The sequence below is a fragment of the Phaethon aethereus genome (genome assembly GCF_964289735.1).
Source record: "Phaethon aethereus genome assembly, chromosome: 1".
Classification (NCBI taxonomy): domain Eukaryota; kingdom Metazoa; phylum Chordata; class Aves; order Phaethontiformes; family Phaethontidae; genus Phaethon; species Phaethon aethereus.
The window spans coordinates 99,725,964-99,746,080 of NC_138575.1; positions in this window are offsets into that span (position 1 = coordinate 99,725,964).

Consider the following 20,117-nt stretch of genomic DNA (forward strand, 5'->3'; position numbering starts at 1 on the left):
TTACTCTGCCTTCTGCAGGGCACAGCAAGCGAAAGTATGATTTTGTTCCACCCAGCACAAACACCAGACCTAGCCTGGCCGTGTGTGTGAAAGGGAGCAGGATCTGGCATGCAAAGGAGCGGTGGCTGCCTGTGAGGCTGGCTTGCTCCTCGTAAGCACTGCAGGCATGTCCTCGGTCTGCAGCTAGCATGGGTTTTGCTGTCAGCCAAATCTCTTGAACTGGGGAAAAAAGGAGGTTTTGTTTGATGCAGCAGCAAAGCAAACCTCTCCGATCCTCTTGAAGAATGATGATTTTGGTAAGGGTTGTGAGACACAGGAACGGGTTGCCCAAAGAACTTGTGGATGCCTCATCAAGTGTTCAAGATCAGGTTGGACAGAGCTTTGAGCAACTTGATATAATGAAAGATGCCCTGGCCCATGGCAAGGGGGTTGGCTAGATGATCTTCAAAGGTCCCTTCCAACCCAAACCATTCTATGATTCTATAAGAACATCTTAGGGCCTGTTCTTCAAGGGAGTAGTGGGAAATAGCTGAGCAATGGCTAACGTGATTTGCTTCAGAGAGGACTCGGGGATAGATATTAGGAGATCAGTTTTTGGAAGAGAGGGCAAAAGGTGGCTGTACCTTCAGAGAGGGAACATGGGACACTTATCACTCTCCCTCCTCCGCTTGGTAAATCCATGCTCGCTGAAGATGTTTTAATCTGCCAGTTTTCTGCCAGTCCTCTGCTGAGGGAAGCATTTTGACAGTCCCTTTTCAACACCAGAGTAGTTTACATCAGTCTTTAAAAGATAGAGCTACTGTCAATGTGTCTTTTATCAATCAAACCTTCAAACTAAACATTGGTATTGTCTTTCTTGGTAAGTTGAGGGAAATATGATATAATAAAACAGTGGGTGAGGAGAGAGCTCTTCGAGTAGTAGTCAGGGGATCATCATCCAAATGAGGCAATGCATCAGAAATGCCTGAAGTCAGTTTGTATTTTCTCTGATGACTTGCACGATGGAACAGTGATTCATGCTTAAATATATTTGATAATGGAAAATTCAGGCTAGGGGATGGGGCTCAGGAGTTTTAGGCAACAAGCTTCTAATTCAAAAGAACTAAGAGAAACTGGAAAAATTATTTGAAAATAGATTGTAGTCAAGGGAAGACAAATGTGAATTTCTACATTGTAACAAGCAGTAATTGGTGTCATGGTTTAACCCCAGCCAGCAAGGAAGCCCCACGCAGCCGCTGCCTCACTCGCCCCTGCTGGGATGGGGGAGAGAGTCAGAAGGGTCAAAGGGAGTCAACTGGCGGGTTGAGCTAAAGACTCAGTTTAGTGGGTAAAGCAAAAGCCGCGCGCGCAAGCAAAGCAAAGCGAGGGATTTGTTCGCTGCTTCCCGCCGGCAGGCAGGTGCTCAGCCATCTCAGCAGGGCTCCGTCCCGTGGAACGGCAACTTGGGAATTCAAACGCTGTTGCTCTGAATGTCCTCCACTTCCTTTTTCTTCCCCCCAGCTTTATATACTGCCCATGACGTCATACGGTATGGAATATCCCTTAGGCCAGCCTGGGCCAGCTGTCCTGGCTGTGCCCCCTCCCAGCTCCCCGTGCACCCCCAGCCTGCTCGCTGGCAGGGTAGCGTGAGAAGCTGGATTGTCCTTGTCTGCTCAGCAACAACCCAAAACAGTGTGTTATCAACATTATTTTCATCCTAAATCCAAAACATATCCTCACGCTAGCTTCTGTGAAGGAAATTAACTCTATCCCAGATGAAACCAGAACAGTTGGTCAGTTGGTTACAAGGTGGGAAACAAATGGATAGGTTGCAGTTCTGCAGAAAAAGATCCAAAAATGGCGGTGACTGAGACAATATATTATAGCGAAAAAGTCAGTTATTCCACAAGGTTAGACAGACAGAGGTGACAGGACATGCAAAGGGATGCTACTCCATGTGGAGATAATAGCAGTAATTTTTCAGCAAAACCAACTGGAGGGGCTTGAAAAGAACAAGAAGAAAGACCAGGGCCCTACACTGTGAAGAGGAAGGCATGGGGTTGTGTAATTTAGGGAGGTAAGGCTGAAAGAAATCAAAGTTTTCAAATAAATGAATTGCTTGCAAAGACAAAAGCAACAATCTGTTCTCTGGTCCACAGTGGTGAGAACAGGCATCAAGATTATTTTGCGGTGAGTAACAGTCATTGGGATAGGCAGTTTGCAGAATCTCTGTTCAAACCATGTAGATCGTGTCTGTCAGGGATGGTGTGGGTGCAGCTGATCCTGCCTGGGGGCATGGCTATGTGGCGCAAATTCATGAGGGCCCACTCGGTCTTGTGCTTCTGTGATCAAATCGGGGGGGCACGGAGGGAACCCTTAACCTGCGTTGATGCAGCACTTTGGCCAGCACTCTCTTCTGCCTTTCTTCAACCCTATGCTTTCGATTCCCAACCTCAGACTCCTCTTCTTTGCTCTGTCTGCTTGTTGCCATAAATTATGCAGCAAGTCCTTTCAGGCAGGGGCTGTGTTTACCTGCCTATTTATCTGGCATCAGTGGGTCTCCAGTTTTGACTGGTGCTTCAAGCATAAACAATAACCATTGTCAGAGTAGATTATTCAGAGCAGAGCAATCTGAAGTCATTTGATTATGAAAGGCTCCCCAGAGCATGAGCGCTTGCTGTGACCCACAAATGTTGGCATGAAAATCGATTACATGGTAGGATTTATGTGGCGAACTTGCAGTTCTTCCCTGTGCAGACAGCACACGGCGTCATGGAGATGGTGCCTATTGTGTGAAACGTATGCGCAGCCTTCCCAAAGGGAGCGCAAAGCCTAGCCATGGGAAAGAGGGCTGAAGGAGCCTGTTTGTCGGGAAAAGGGGTGATGAAGCTGGAGAAAAGAGTCTTTGGAGTTTCTGAAGTGAGATGAAATGAATGATAATTGCTGGGGAGGGGGTGAGATATAGGGGCCGAAGATGCAGGGTATGAAGTTGAGTGACGCCCTTCGGACACGTTCTCCGAAGAGATGGCAGCTCTGCTTGGGCACCACTTAGGCGAAGCACTGAAGAATACACAGCTGTTTGAAATGGGCCAAAATCCCTGTTCCTCTTCCACTTCTCTGCTCTGCTGCTGTGTGCCTCCAAACGTTCCTGCCAAATCTGCTTTCTGGGTTGGCAGGCAGAAACCAGGCATAATTATTTGTATTTTCTGCCCTGTTTCAGACAGCTGGAGGTGCAGCATCTCTTGAATGGGGATTGAGGCCCTGGAAACCACAGTAATGTTCCCCACCAAAACTGTGGAAGTTGTTGAGAAGGTCCCTAGGTGTTTTACCTAGTGGGTCTCTCGAAGCTGTTAAGGACAGCCACCTGGGTAGACACATATGCAAAAAAATTCTTAAAACAAAATTTTGGATTTCTCTAAAACTAGTTTTAAAATGCAGAATTTGTGCTAAAAACAAAACTAAAAACAAACAACCAAAAACAAACAACCAAAAAAAACCCCAAATGGCTAAAAGTCTTAATGGGGACTGTGTTAAGTCTTAATCTGAAATGATAAATCTTCCCCAGAGACTAAATACAGGAGAATATCTCTGAAGATGATGAAAGTCACTCTTCCAGTGCATTTTAACCAGCACAGCAAGGGAATTTCCTAGCAAGTCATTATTAGTATGTGAAAGTGCAACATGTTAAATATCAACGAAGTACACTCAGCTCAGAGCAACAAAACTTGTCTTCATGATTTCTGCTCTGGACAAGTTTCAAAAATACAGAGCCAGCAAAATAAAGCAGCAAGGAGAAGATGTGCGTGTCCTGCCTTCATGTGTCCGGCTGTGGCAAATACCCAATTCTTGAGACTACAGCAAAGGAACCACTAAGAGAGCTATGAACTTGTGTGATAGTTGCATATGCAGTGAGACACAGTTTCTTTCCTAATCCATATGGTGAACAGTTTAAACCATGAAGTGTGAAATGTGATTACCCTTGTCCAGTGTTTGAATTAGGGGGCTGTAAGGAAAGGCTCAGCGATCTGGCTTGCATGAGGGAGGGGAAAACAGGCAGAAAGACCAAGACCAATGCTTCTGCATGTCTCTGAGGCAGGGCAGAAATAGAATCCTCTTCCATTTACTGGCTGAGACTTAAGTGTGATGAAATAGAAGTGTTAAAATATTCTCGGCCGGGTTTAATATGGATCTGCAGTATGGACAACAGCTGCTACGAAGGCCAAATGAATTACATGTTAGTCTTTCCCCACGAATTGGAAATCAGTTCTTGGGAAAAACAAGACACTTGGAAATGAACATTTAGCTAGTGCCGGGCTTTGTGCAGATCATAACCACTTACGCCATAGATATGGTCACAGTCTTATCTTGGCTTTACCTGAACATCTGTTTGTTGGCACAAAAGTCAGAGAGCAGCTGCCTGTGAATTAACCTGCATTTGCAGATTACTTTTTCCCCTGTTAACCTCATCCATTTTGAGTGGGCCTGCTGGTTATATTAGGAGAGAAGTTGACAGGACTTTGTTTCATATTTAAATAGTTGACAAGATACCCTGTCTGCTTTGGCAGGGTTGTGATGCTGCTGTAGCTGAGTAGGAGCAGTGATGTGGAAAGACTACCAGCTCTTCTCTCTGCTGTAGAACAGAAATGGGGCTGCCTTATGGTATTGCTCTGAACTGACATATAGCTGTCAGTTTTGCCCGAAAAAGTGTTTTACACAATGTCTAAATGAAACAGATACAGGTGTGTCTACAGAAGTACAGAAAATACTACTGACAGTGGGCTTCAGTTTGCAATGCACTGACTTGGAGCTCCTTCCCCTACCCTGCCCCGAAAGGTTTCTGGTGCTAACTAATTTCTATTAAAACAAAGCAAACCTGGTGTGCTTTGCTGTTGATCTAATGCTGGTGCTTTTCACACCATGAGGCTGGGAAGCTCACTTTGGGGTTGGATAACCTTTCTCTTGAGCCTCTCCTGCCATTTGAGCTGTGAGCTTCATGGAGGAGCCATGGTATTTGCCAAACTGTACATATTGGGCTAGAAACGTGTAAATGAGAACAGCTGAAAACTAGTGGTGGTTGTCGTTGAAATACCAAGTGAAATTTTCTGTTGCTTCTTCAATCGCTTTACTTTTCTAGACTGAATTTCCACGGTTATCTAACCAGTTATGGTAGCTTTCTAGAGTCAGAAGAGTCGCTGCCCAGCTCTGGAAGCAGCTGTGTGAAATGTTTTGGTTTTAAGTGTGGTTTCATCTTAGTGCACTGGCATCCTGTGATGGTCTTTAGAGAGACAAATCCCATAACTACCAACATTCATAGTTCTGTTTGCTGTAACTGACTACTTGCAAGCACTTGACTTTGCTTGCAGTTGCTTGGTCTTGGACATGTTATAATATTCATGAGATCGATGGTCCGTATCAAAGGAAAAAACAAACAAACATTGCTTTAGCTAAACCTGGAAGCTAGACTTAAAGAAATCCACACAGTACAAAAAAAAAAAAAAAAAAAAATCAGCTTTAGTTTGGGGGTCTGCTAATATGTGGCTGGTCTATCTGCAGACAGAATGGTGTTTTCCACCTGCCTATAAAATGCTACACAGCAGATACATTACAGTTATGAAGACTAATAGTCTTTACTCTTAGTCTTTCTCAGAGTCTTTCCACTGGCCTTTGAAAACAAACTTATTTTTATCTTTTCAATATTCATTTCGCACAAGCTATTGTGTGGACTATTGGCAAGCTACCTACAAAGAGATTCCATTCTGCTTGCATATTGCCCTTTTCTATCGCATTATTGACGTATTAATATCTTTTCAAGCATAAATCTGTGCACTGAGATAGTTTAGGGCTTTTTTTCCAGTCTGCTTGGGTCCTTGAGGAAATTCTGGAGGGATGCTGGAGAGCTGCCGTCACGCTGGGCAGGTCTCGCTGCTGAGCGCAGGGATTTTCTCTCATGAGCTGAAGCAGGCTCTGAGCCTCTGGCCTGCCTCCTTTACCCAATTCAGTGGTTTTGCTGCTCAAAAAGGGCAGTGGAGGGAACGGGGTGGCTTCAGGCTGGAAGCCGGCAGAGGTGGAGGGATCCCCGTGTTTGGCCCGCTGTAGATTCAGGTGGGGCTCTGGGGTACCTTTGAGCCCCCCCTTCAGCAGCAACAGCTTTTTGCATTCATGCCCCGTCCTAGGCTTGAACTGCCAACATGTAACTGCAGGGCTATGAATCCCATGCCAGCTAGGCAGTATTTAAAGGGTCCATTATTTATTATAAAATAAGCAAGTCCAGATAGGAATGACATAGCTTGAGCTATGAATCACGTCTGACTCACGTTAAAGGTCACAAGTCCAATTCTGCTTTCATCTGTATCAAGTGCTGTTCTGCTATTGGCACTAATACATGCAAAAACAGGCGTTAGTACAAGAAAGCTTTTAATATGAAGTATTCATCTTATCTTGTTTCAGACTAGGTGTTTCAAGTGTGTTATCGCTTGTATTTAACCGTTGTCAAAACAGTTGAATATGGCAGAGGGGTTGTTTCTCATCAGCAAACTTTGCAGCCTGCCTGACTTCAGATAATAAATCCCTCTGTAGCATAAAATGTTTTTCCTGTGCAGAAACCAGTTATTAACTTGTGCCTTTGTCAAAGTTTTAATAATATGCTGCATACGGGAGATATCTGTGGTTTGGATGTGAGGGATGAGAAGAAATGCAGCAATTTATATTTAAGTATTAGGCAATATGTCTGGATGATGGGGGATGTGATAGAATTAATTATGCAGACCTGCAGTGACAGCTAAAAAATGGAGCATACAAATATGGACGTATCTTTTGACTGTTGCTAGTGCTGGCCACCACAAATAACAGTGACTATGAAGTTGGCCCTGCTTGGTTAGTTCATTATTTCAAATTAACTCTAATTTCTTCCAGATGTATGTGGCATTAGTCATTTTTGTATGGTATATATAGTTTGCTTAATATTTTTTTGATTATTTGCTATTCTTACTGTGGGCTTGGTGTAGTAATCCCGATGATGCTATTTCTATTCCCCTACTCCATGACTGATAGATGCTGGAGAGAGCATTAGCAGAAAAAAGGAAATGCACTTGGGCATTCTAAATTTCATGATCGATTTTGTTAATATCGATCAATGTTTTAGCAGCCACAAACACTTTTACAAATACTTGGCAATCTCCAAATATTTATAAGCAATTAATATTCTGGTCTGGTAAATGAACATAAGCTAAGCTATGGATTTAATTTTTTTTTTTTTTTTTTTTTTTTTTTTTTTTTAGAGTCGTGCTTTATTTTTAGCTTCCTCTTCTGCTCCCATGCTGCTGCGTTTGAGGAAATTGCCACTAGCCACAGGGGTTTGCGTTTGTTGCAGGGTATCATTTTCCACAGGAAGCTAAAGCCTTCGGGTTCACGAGGCGGGGAGCTCTCCTGCTGCACTGCTGTACAGCACTTCGCTCTAGTGGTCTCTGCCATAAGCAAGGCTGTGCGCACAATTGCTTTGCTGGCTTCTTTTCTTTTTTGTTGCTATTACGTGAACTCAACTGAGCACAAGAAATGCATTTTTTGGCACAGGTCCTCGTACCTGTTGGGTGGTGCAACAGCTTTTGGTGGAAGCTTTTGGTGGAAGCTCCTGACCAGTGTCCCCAGACAGCCCTCATGCCTGTTAACAGCAAGCACTGCTTCCCACATAGATCCTTTATCTTCCTGCTGGAACCCCGTCCGCTCTCCACCATCTCCTAATTGCTCATCGCTGATGCTAGATCTTTGCTCAGAAGCATGGTTCCCAAAAGTATACACCAGTATTGCCACTGGTAACAGCAGCAGCTCTGGGATCTGAGCTTTGTGTGTGAGCAGAAAGAGGTGGTCGTCAGTTGAGGCAGTGTTTCTGTAACATGTGAAGTATTTGGCATGCAGCTTGTCTGGGAAACCCTAATTAAGATCATTCAGGTCCCGCAGCATTGGTCATCTGTGGCTGCTTGTAGAAAATGGAGGAGATGTCATGGACCTACCCCTAGAGCCTCAGCTGTGAGCTCTCACTCTTGGTGCCAGAGCTCAAACTAATCTTTGCTTTTCTTGACCCCTTGAAAAAAGTTAAGAAACAAGTGACATCTGTCTTGCACATCTCTCTTGGCACGCGAATAACGGATCTATGACTACCGAAGGAGACTTTAAGAGTGGAACAGGCAACTAAGAGGCACGGGCTCAAAACTTTGCAAGAATTTTAACTGTTGCTTCTTGGGAAGCTACAGTTTGTTTTGTTTGGCTTTTAAAATTTAGGGTTAATTACTTGAAATACAAACTAAGCAGAGTATATAATTATACAAGTCCCTTAGCCTTTGAAAGTCAAAATAATTTTGCTGTTAGGTCCTGCTAACCTGGGGAGGAAAAATACGGCTGTTCTGATCTGAGGAGGAAAATACAGCTTTATAATATCAGGCAATAAAATTAAACTTTACCCTAGCTGAGACCTCCTTGGATATTTGTGTAACTTTGCACAATGTTTTGGAAATGTCTGATGTACATGAGCATAATAAATCTCCTGCTGTGTCTCAGCGGTAGGCAAATGGCTCTGTCTCTGAATGGACCATGCAAATGGTTTGCTATACTTGAGGGGCAAATTGTATGGTTAAACAATTAACAGTAAAAACTTCACTCTTCCCCACTGGAGTGCAACAATATTCAGCTGAATGTATTGCTCATTTGCTCCTTGAAGTTCTTTTTTGCTTCTTAAACAGTCAGCATTGGTTGAGTAATCTTTTTTTCTTATAAGAAAAGCAGCTTTGCAGAGTCACCACTTTCTCTAGCCCCATGCTGAATACATCTCAGACTCATTCCTCCTTTTGGGCCTATGCGTAGAGGAGTCATCAATACAAGATACTTTGCAATTACCTCTGCTTGTTCAGAGAAAGCAATTAAGGATGTGATTCTTCGTCTTGTAAAGCCATGCTTTGTCTTAATGGATCATTTGGCAAACAAATTCTGATGATCCATTGAGCACATGGGTTAAAGTGCCTCAGTCTCATGCTGAATACTGCTGCAGCCGCAGAGGATAAATAAGGTAAAGGGATATATAGGCGGTAGCAGTCTCTCCGTGAGGGTATATGATATGGTTGAGGGAGAAGATTAGTAGCATAGGCGAAAAAAGTAATCTTCCATCCCTCAGAGAGTCACTGGTCTCCAGAAGTTATTACATCGCAGTCTCAATTTTTCCAATGTCATCAGTTTTGATAATTACGCATGTGCCTGTCTCTAATAAGCAGTAGAACTTACCTAAACTGGACTATATCTTTTTGGCAAGCCATTACTTCTGCTTGGAAAGGATTGTGTGTGTTTGTGGACTCGTTTGGCATAGGTACATGATTATTTTACTTTGTTAGTATTTGAAGATGGTTTTCCAAGATGATTTGGTTTGTGAGCTTAAACAACCCTGCGACTGGCACAGGGAGTAAATAGTCTGGAGGAGGATGTTTAATCTGTCATCGTTCTTCATTACTAAAGCAAAACCTAAAGAAAAAGAGTGAGGATGGACTCCAGTATGGCTGAATTTGGTCTGGTACTGCGAGGTATTGCCTGCTCATGCTGTCTAGCTTGGGCTTCTCCGGTACCTACCAAAAGCTGAGATGCCTGCTGTGTGATAGCAGAACCTCTGCCCAGTGCCTCCCAGCTGCTAGGGACAGCTGCTTCTGATCGGTTAAAAACACATGTATTAGTCATGATTAAAGAGTCAGTCAGAAAAGCAGTCTTTTCAATTTATTAAGGATTTAAGATACACCTGCATAAAGCCTGTGACTGATTTAGGGTTTGAACCAATAGGAACATTCCTTAGGCTATTTCTGCTGACCGATGGTTTTTGCATAGGAACAGTTCTTAAGCTTATACAAGATCTGTTTTCAATTTTACATCTCATTCTTTATTCTGGCTTTAAACACTGACACTCCTAACATATTTTCCTTCATCCAAGTCATCCCATTCCGTGTCCTTACCTTCTCTGCACCTCTAGAAGATATTCCCGATTTTTTTTTTTAATGTGTCTGACCATATTGGACTCCTGGTTGGTGTCAGTGAACATGGGCAGCCCTGGTATATTCCCCATATATATATGGGGAACCGAAAGGGAGGCAGCTGAACAACTCCTCCCATCCTGGCTTACAGCATAGGGATGGCCTGGGGGCCTGGAGCTGGGAGAAGACACTGCAGGGATGCACTCACCCATGTCCGTGCCCAGCTTCTCCGCAGCCATGCGGCTCCTCTGGCATTCTGAAGGATGTGGGCACGCAAGAGGTGTCTGCAGTGATGGGAAGGTAGACAGCTATGACGGGTGGTGGGAGAGGGCGAGACACCCAATAAATCCCTACACACATTGGATGCTGTGAAGGTCAAGCACGATACTCCTGAAGGCAAATGTCAGCTGGGCAGAAAATCCAGGACTTGGCTGGATGTCTGCAGGGGTTTTATATCATTCAGCCAAGTGCCAAGGGCACTGGGCCCACCGAAATAGTGGGGCAAGGCTGGGAAAGCCTTTCCTCAGGCAGGCAGCTTGAAGCAGGTGTGTTGCTTTAGTGAAGGACTTGGCTATACCCTATGTCCTAGAAGTGGTGGGTGGTCAGTAGCTGTTGTAGCAGCTGGCTAGGGGTGAGTACTCTTACAGCAGCCAGCAGTCCCATGGGGCTCACACGTAGAGTTCAGGCCATTGCTGCCCCAGGCAACCTGTGACAGAATGATCTGCAGAGGTGGCCACCTCATGCTGTTGAGGAATTAAAATTCCTCAAATTAAAATTCCTCAATTCCTAAAATTGAGGGAATTAAAATTCCCCTTGGACCAGAGCTGCCCCATCCTATGGCATGGGGCAGTTGGATGGGTATCTGTCAGCTCACAAAGGAAGCAAAAAAGGATTCTCATGACAGCCCTCAGATACTCTCTTGTCCCTTCTCCAAAGGTTTATTGGTGTCACCATTTGCTTATATATCCCTGATGTGAAAAATGAAAGACTGAAGGGGGCACATGAGGAGACTGGTCCTGGCATGTAACCTCCTGTGGTAGGTCCCTCAGGTGGTGCAATGACCCCATCCTTCCCTTGGCAATGAAAACAGCTGTTTAAAATTTACTTTGAGTATTGTGACCAAAACCCGCATGTGGATCATGGGTGATCTACAACGAAGTCCCTGTTGAAGGCACAGGCTGAAATTGCATGGTATGATTTTCTAAAGTGACTATTGGCGTTGTCTTCCCAGTGGTGTCTTAAAAGGGACCATGTAGGATCTGGGTTTTCAGAGGGGAAGTCCTCAATGCTGTGTGAAAACCAAAGCCTTCTGAGATGCTTTGTGTTGCATATGCAGAATCAGAGAGATCCAAACTCACAGTTACTTTAGAAAATATTGACTGGAATATTTAAAAATGAATTCTTCATCTTTTAATTTTGGGGAGTAATTCTGTTGATATCACCACTGACATTGAAACTGTCAGTCTTCCAATTTCATTACCATCACTGTGGGTACCATAGCAATGGGAGCATTACTTCCAACTCTTATAATGCAAAGAAAATCCCAACCTTTTTTAAAAGACTTGTTTGCTCTGACTGAATTCAGAGAAAATCCTAGCTTTCACTTTTGTTTGGTTTGGATATCATAACTAGAAGTTTGGTTAAATGGTGACTTTTAACAACCTTTTTCTGCAAATCTAGATTGTTTCTTGTATATCACAAATCAAAAACTAAAAGTGAAGTGTAGCAAGACTTTAAAATGTTAGCTTTTCCAGATGTGACACTTGAGCACAACTGTTCAAAGAAAAGGCTTTTGGCTTGCTACCAAGATGTCAAAGACATTTGGGATGAATTAAAATAAATTTTGTTAATTGCCAAAGACTAAATGGGAAAAAGAAAACATTTTGTGCAGAGATAGGAAATTATTCTGAGTCCTTTCCCTTACACTGTTAAGGTCTAAGTTCCCTACTCAGACTGAAGATCTGTAAGAAATCTTCCAAAATCAGTAACTAACCCATAGTTACACTGCTATTCAGGCAAGTGAGCTGAATATTGCTCAGGTACTTTCTGCAACTTTGATAAAAGATTCTAGTTCTCTCCGATGAATCACCTCAGATTAAGCTTTTAAAAGGTTTACATTAGTCTTAAAATCTATGTTTGTTGGTTCATCATTTCAAATTGAAAGAGAGTGTAGAGCAGTCTGTGGAAAAGAAAGCCATGTTTTAATTGATACTGGTTACATCCTGCTAAAATATTTTCTGAAATTTAACAGTAAGTGGAAAGCTACATTTAAGAAAAAGAAAGAAAAGCTGCTTATTTGGAGATACATGGATGTGTAATATACCATCAATTGAATTTGTTTTTAACAGCCTAGTTGCCGGCATGGAGCCTTAGAAATAGTAACCAATGAGGACGAAGACTTCAAATTAAAATGGTAATAGTGAAGTGTCATTTTGGCTTAATGTCTAAAAGAACAACCTGCTAGTTAAAAACAGACAGAAAATCTGAAATTCTTTAAAAAAAAGAAAAAAGAAAAAAAACACACACACCCCAAAAAAAAACCCACCCAAAGAAAGGTAAAATACTGAACATTTCTTCAGTTACAGTCCTTACAATGGTTCCTAGAAAATGGGAGTTATTTGCTTCATGTAAATCCCTGATTGCACGTATCACTTTACCAAGTTCCCCAGACACAGCAGGATACCTCCTGAGCCTTGAGCTGGTGTGCTGAGAAAAAAGATAACATGTGAAATTCACGTAAAGCCCGTAGGACGTCAGCTCACGCACACGGCAGGTACCCTGTCGAGGTTAGTGTCTCTCCGGGGCCAATCCTTTGTGGAAGGACCCCCGCTCGGTTGTTCGCCCCTTCCGGAGCGGCAGCACAGCAGCTTGGGTGGTGGGCAGGGACGCTGTTTGTCCGAGTGGTTCCTGCCCAAAAATAACCAAAATCGGAGAGGTTTGCTGCTGGAGATACTAAAATGGAACTGCCTCCTGCTGAAACGTGACTCTAACGGACTCTGAATGAGCTAGGCAGTCTTAAAATGTCATTAATTTGCCTTCTAGAAAGTGAAACTAAAATATTTCCATGGTTTGCTTTTCTTTCTAATAGTGTGCATTTGGAGCCCATCAAGAGGAGCACGCAAAACTAACATGTTGGTCCTTGTGCGCTTTGTTTTTAGCCTAAAATGGTTTAGCAAATTTGATCTGAACTTGTGCTTTTAGTTCCCACAAACCTGTGTATTTCTGCAAATAAATTTGTCACTATATTACGCTAATACTCATTTTTGTTGCTAACACTGAACAAGAAAAGACTTTTCTTTGTGCATCAAATTTCATGAAGCAGGAGTGCAGAGCATGCTCTGGGCTTAAATTATTAAATGTCGTGTTATACACAAATGACAGAAATAGCAGGGTAAAGCAATTTATATATGGTATCTATTGTATGTTAAATGAGAAAAAGACTTCAGTCATGATTAATACAGGAGAGAGAATAAAGTCAAGAATCAGAGGAAAAAAACCACAACATTAGATTTGTAAATACTAGCTTAAGTAATGTTTAAAGGAATATTAAATTCTTTAAATGCAAATCCTATCTCCTAAATCACCTCGCACCCCCTCCACTCCCCAAAATCAAAGGGACAAATTCAACATTAAAACCTTACCTTGCAAGGCAGAAGGTGTAGAGCTCTTCTCACCAGGCCCCCAGTTGTGTCCCTCCAACAACAAAGCTATATGCCTACCTTTGCACGGGGAGCTTTGAAGGCAGAAAATGCATCACAGATGACTTTAGCTTCTGAAGAAACAATCTAATTGTGCAGAAGAAATGACAGTCCTGAGTAAAGAAAAAGATAGAGAAATGTTTTTATTGACCAGGGAAGCTCATTACATCTTCATTTCAAAATCACAGTACTTCTGTGATTTTGTGTTTTGACGTCTTCTTGTGGCACTGAGTCAGGGAACATGCGAAGTGGAGATCTTCTGTGAGCCTGGTGTGCTATGAGCATTCCTGCCTTTGGCAGAGGCTCTCCTGCTTGCCGTTCTCTGCAGCAAAAATAATGGGGCATTTGTTAAAATTGGGATCTGAAAGCAAAAAGCTGATAGGACCTGTACTGGTCGCTGGCTGTCATTGGATCTTGAGAAGCCAAAATGTGCTACTTAAAATTGTAAATATGCACACTGCAAATTCAATTCTACAATTATGATGAAAAACTCTGGTATGAGGAAGAAATGTGCCTTGGTCTTCCCCATTAAAGTCCAGATAGCTATTTGCAGCAAACTGAGCAGAGAGCCTGGTATCTTGTAGAGTGAACTCTAGATGTGCTGATCATATTAATTTTGATGTAATTTCACCTGGGGGCAACATATAATATGTTGATAATGCGGTGATTCGTAACAACTTTCAGAGGGGTGAATGCACATTTATTGGCATGTTCATCTTGCATTGTGAATAGGTGGCTGGGTTTTTGAATGACTGAGGTGATGGCACTTTCTTAGGATGCGTTGAGCCAAGGATGCTCTATTTTTTCCATTATCATTACCTCAATGCTATTGTGTTACTGTTGAATCTGATTAAAAATTAAGAAGGGAAAAAAAACCCAAAACAACAAATGTCTGTAGAATAGGTCATGGTGGGAGAGGAAACCAAGTAACCGACAAATCAGTGGCTGGCATAGTCTTAAGACTTACAACTTACGGCTCCTCGTGCCCCAAAACTCATCTTTGGAAGGAATAAGTAAGGTCTTCCAGTGAAGCTGTGCTGGTTTCTCTGGATCCTACAGGCTTGAGAGCTTCTGGAAATTTTTTCCTGTCTTGATGCTGCTTGGGTGCCTGTTACTCATGATTAAGTTTCCAGACCACTTCATCATTGTTCATGTTTTGGAGGAATCTGAGAATAAAAAAAAAAAAAACCCTCACCTTTTGTTTTTCATTTGAAATGTTTTTACAGAAAACAAACTAGCCTGCTTTTCATTTTTAGCTATGGAAGAAGCTGGCCTTCTCTGAGGGACAAAATAGGATAGCATGAGAAATGCCAAGCTTTAGTATTTGCTTGTTTTACACTAGATAAAGATGACACATATTGCTTGTTTTTGTTTAGAAGCCTCCTTTGGCTAGAGCCACCCTGGTTTCAGTGTGGAATTTACCTTTACACGGCAACTTACTGCGTGAAATTAATAATTTAAAGTAGACAGTTTGTATTAAGTCTGCACAGAATTTACAGCTTCGGGTAGATTTTCCTGTCTTAACAGTTTTTAACCTGAATCTTCAAAGATTCTTTGACTTGGGCAGTCTGTGTCTGTCTTCTCCTCATCTTTATATTCAGTCTAGTTTTCGTTCCATTTACCTCGCTGCCTCACGCAGATACTAAAACACATACTATTCTTATTTACCTTGGGCTGTTATTTCTGTATCTCTGTGGGATTTTTTTTTTTCCCCACCCCCAGCCAGGAAACAAAAAACAGGGTGTGCTTTTAAAGGCAGGAAAGTAGCTTTAAATATCCTATCTTAAAAAAAAAAAAAAAAAAAAAAAAAAAAGCACGGTTTTCTTGAAGACTCTCCAAATTTATAGCTGTGTGAAATGTTTATTTTAGAGTTGCCTTCCGAGTCTAGAAGTGAAACTTCTTCTAACAACACAAGCACGACTTCCTTTTCTCTTCTTGTCCCCCCAGCCTTTCCGGGGGCCTTAGAAATAGCATTTTTCCTGTAGAATAAATAACTTCACCCAAATAGAAATATATAAACCCGCTGTAAAACTCAGTCTGTTTACAGCTGAAAGCCAACAGCTACTTTGCAGCTGGTCTCTGTAGTTCATGCTGAACCTCACAGCAGATTGTTAGCTTCTCCAAGCTCTTTGTTTTGCGCATTGGGTCCTTTTGGACAAGGAATCAGCCTTGCTCCTGGCCTTTCCCGACGCTCGTTTCTACAGGCTACAGGTACCGGAAGGCTCGCTGAACACAGCGGGCGCTTTGTTAAGGCTTGCAAACCGTTCACCGCGCACACTTTCCGAACTGGGAGCTGCACCAGAGGCAGGAGCTGCTGTCCGGGCTGGACGCGGCACCGGCAGCCGTCGAGGGGAGCAGGGGAAGGGGATGACCGACGCGATCGTCTGACAGGTTGTCCCCACGGTGGTCCCTGGGAAGGTGGTGTGAGACCTGCCAGCGTGCCTCTGCCGCTCCCCTGCTCTTGGACAGCAAGGGAAGCAATTAAAATTGGGGTGAGCCAGAGGCTGGAAATTGTGTCAGACGAGAAAGACGTGTGTGGCACTTGTCCATGGGGTAACACCCTTGAGGCGCACATGTCCCCAGGCTACGTCTCGTGTGGTGAAGGTCATTAGTCACGTGCTCAGTAACGGAGCCCATAAAGAGCTTCAGTAGCTCAGTACCAGACTTCCTCTGCAGCCTGCTACTTAACTCACTTGAGACAGGTAGCTTAAGCCCAAACAAGGGTGCTCGTGTTGCATGGTCTCATTTCACTACGGAGCATGCAGAAGGTTCAGCCAAACAGAGCTGGTCCCCTGAAGGCTCCTCACCTGTGAACAGAGTTGGGGCCTTGCAGTGCTGAGGTAATACAAACCAAGCAAAATCTCCACGTGGTTATCATTATTCCAGCTCTACTGGGCTATGTTGCTCTGCTTTTTGTGGTGGGGAAGAGAGACAGAGACAAGATTTAATGAAGGAATCTGTGTAGGACCTTTTGTGGCTGAGTTCAGGACAGCGCTAGCATCTTCATTTCATAATAAACGGTAATTTCCAAGCTATAGGTCATGGTCATAAAAGGTTCATGATCCTGGAGGTGATGTTATGTGCCTAGAAGCATGAATAAGAACTGTATTTACAAAGCAAAAATTTTGGGAAGCAGCCCTCTCTTTTTGTCAGAGCTACTCTTAGGTTCTGACCACAAGAAAGCAAAGTGTGGAGACAACTGGAAAATTATGTTGCTGTTCCAGTTCAGGTGGTGTTGTCAGAATATGCAAGACCTAACAAGATTAGAGCAGTTTTGCCCTTTAATTTGAACAGATGTAAGTTGGAGTCACTAGTAGATTTGCATCATAACTCTGGTTCAACCCTGAGTCATGGGATTATTTCATTCTGCTATGTTCGTTTTTGATGAACCACTTTGCTCCTTTTTTTTGTAAGGGTGGGTTAAGCAAATGTTAATTCCTCAATGAAATACTTCTCCCCTGTTGAAACTTGAATGGGATATTTTCCAGAGCGCAAGATCAGAAACCACCCTTCACACAATAGCTGTGCCAGAAATGGCTTACCAGGAAAGCAGATTGCCTAGGGGTGGGTAGCATTAATGAAATGGACAAGGGGGGCTTTTCAAGGAGTATTTATATTTTGATGTTTCTTGTCTTGTGACATTAATTTTTTTTTTTTTTTTTTGCACTGAATCAAGTTGAATGTCACACATTTCTTTGGTCCAAGTTGTTAAAATTCCCAGCTCTTGCTCAAGCAGGCTGTCATTCCTGCTTTTCATTAAGGTTGTTTGACTATTTCATGTCATAGGAAGAAGTGGTTATTCAGATCATGGCTTTCCTAGTTGTGAACAGCAGATGGGATCCTATCTACCTGACTGCTAAAGCAAGTCCAGGACCAGGTAGTGACTTTGTGGATTTTTACAGGAATGCACGTGTTCAGATGCCTACAAGGCGAAAGGGGCAGGAGCCCAGCACCTACCTCACCCCAGCTGAGCAGCGGGCCCGGGGCACTTGCAAAGAACGAGTCATCGGTGCAGTTCCAGGCGGCAGCTGCTACGGCGTGGTAGGAAAGCACTAAACTGGCGCTTCAAAATGAGGGGACAGGACAAACTCAGTACACAAAGAAAGTACAAGCTAGCTGAGGGAAGCGAAGAGGTTTCTAAGAGAGACCCGTAAGATTTTCTTGTCACTCCAAGCCTTTAATGAAGAGAAGTATTTGTCCCAGGATGGAAAACAAGATACAGCTACATGCGTAGTCAAGCTAGGCTTGACTGCAGTTGCTAATGTAAGTGGAGAATGGATTTTTTTTTTCAAGTCAGTGTATTTAAACCAGAGTTAAAATGTCTGAAGGAAAAAGACTATCCTAGCCTAGCACGGAATTTACTTTTACATTTTACCTACGTTTAAATCTGTTTTGCTTTTTCCCCTAGAAATTCAATCCTCCCCAGACTACGCAGCTATAGGAGCAAGACTGCACTGTTCTTGGAAAAATCTGCATGCCTTTGTGCTTAGATTTCCTTGCTTTTGCGTCTGAGCTGAGCCCCTGACAATTGAAAATATTTAAAGAAGGAAAACTAAACCCTAATAAATGTGAAAGGCATTTGTAAAAAAAATACAAGCCTTCTTCCCTCTGTCTTAATTGAAATACCTTAAAAGGCTTTCATAGGCTATACAAACAGATACAACTACCGGTTCCCTCCATGCTCTTGTGTGCCGGCTTTGAAAGTCTTTGTTTCTATTTTTGCCTCCTCATTCTTTACTCTGGTAAAGATCCGTAAGTAAAATTTCTGTCTATGTCTAAGCTCATGTGGTCACATCTTCCCCGTATCATTTTTCCTGTGAACTTTGAGTTCCTTCTCCTTTACTTGGAATAAAATCAAGCACTCTGTTAATGGCCAGAAGCCTGCAGCGGGAGGGCCATACCACGGCTCATCTGGGCCTGTGGATGCAATAGGTGAAACGCTATCGGTCTACTGGAACAGTGATGAGTACCTTTAAAGTCACTTTCCTATAATAGCAACTTAGTTTAAGGGGAGGAAAAGCGCTGGTCTGCTTCACGACTTCTCCAGACCATGTAAAGTCAATTGGCTGTAAGCTGTGGACCCAGCTTGGCTTCAAAGTGCTCCTGGCTCTTCATTCACAAACTAAATGCTCTAGAGAGCTGCCAAATTGGGGAGATTATTCTGTCTCGTTTTCTGGCAAGCTGCGGCTGCGTGTATCACTTCATTTACATGCTAATTGAGGCCAAGCCTCCAAGTAGACTCCATACAGTATCAGTGTGACTTGGCTCCGTCTGCGTGGTTATTCTGCCTTCCAGCTCAGTGTGCTCTGAGCCAGAGAGGGTTTAGTGTGTCTTCATCGATGGGGTCCTGCGCCCTGACCCCAGCCTTCAGAGAGTGACGATTAGACTCGAGGGGCGCGGGTCGCTCACACCAAGGATTACCACGTCGCTGGGAAGGTGAGCTCACGCCATTTCTTGAGTGGGACTCTCCACATTTCCGCTCTGAGGAGATGCTGGTATTTCGCAGGCCAGCTGGCCTAATAAGAGGTTGCAGAGGGCATGGCTAATTATGGGGACAAGGTGTTGACGAGCCAGTTAGGTAGAACAGCCGGTTTTGTTACCTCCTCTCCTCTGCCAGCTCCTCTGTGACTGAATGGCAAAAGCACGCTCTCTTCTAGACTGCCAATTTTTAAAGTGTAGTAAGGATCCATGCTTTGCCAGCCATTCCTTGAGGAGCACTGTAGTGTTATGGAAAGAGCAGGTACAAAGGTATGCGTTCAGGGCTACTTTAAAATGTACACATTAAGGGCTCCATTTGATTGTTTAGGATGTTATGAATTTCAAAAGCCAAGGATGAACTACTCAGTAAATGGACGACTGCCTCACGCTGAATTTTACAGGTCATTTCACCAAAGGCTACTGAGCTTAGGTTGGGAAATGCACGTGCTTGTGATTGATACAAATTCTTTGAACCTTTTTGGAGGGAAGTATTAGTACCTCATGCTTTAAAGCAGAGATGTGATATTGGCTCATGAGCATATTTTACCATTAAACCCAGGGATCAGAGGTGCGCACTAAGTTCTGAAGTTTCTATGACATCATTTCCAGACTTTTAAACTTTCCTTCAGAAACATATCAAGCTGTGTTTCTAAAATCTTGTTAAAAGAGAGCTGAGCACTTGAAAGTCAGGAAATTCCCAGCTGGCAGTCACCTGGGCGAACCCTTTGCAGGTCTGTGCTGCAGCACAAGCCGTTACAGACCGCAGCAGCTCAGGCACGGGAACACTGAGCTGCGAGATGCCCAACTTTTAAAAAACTCAGGGCTTGTACTGCAATTCCCAGTCCTGGTCCGGGTGCCCAAAAAGGGGCTTCATAGCCTGCTGGAGAGAGCAAACGGCCAAGGAAAGGCTGTTGGCAAGAACAAAAATGTGCCAAAAATTCCTGTGCTTTCCCAGGCTGACTGC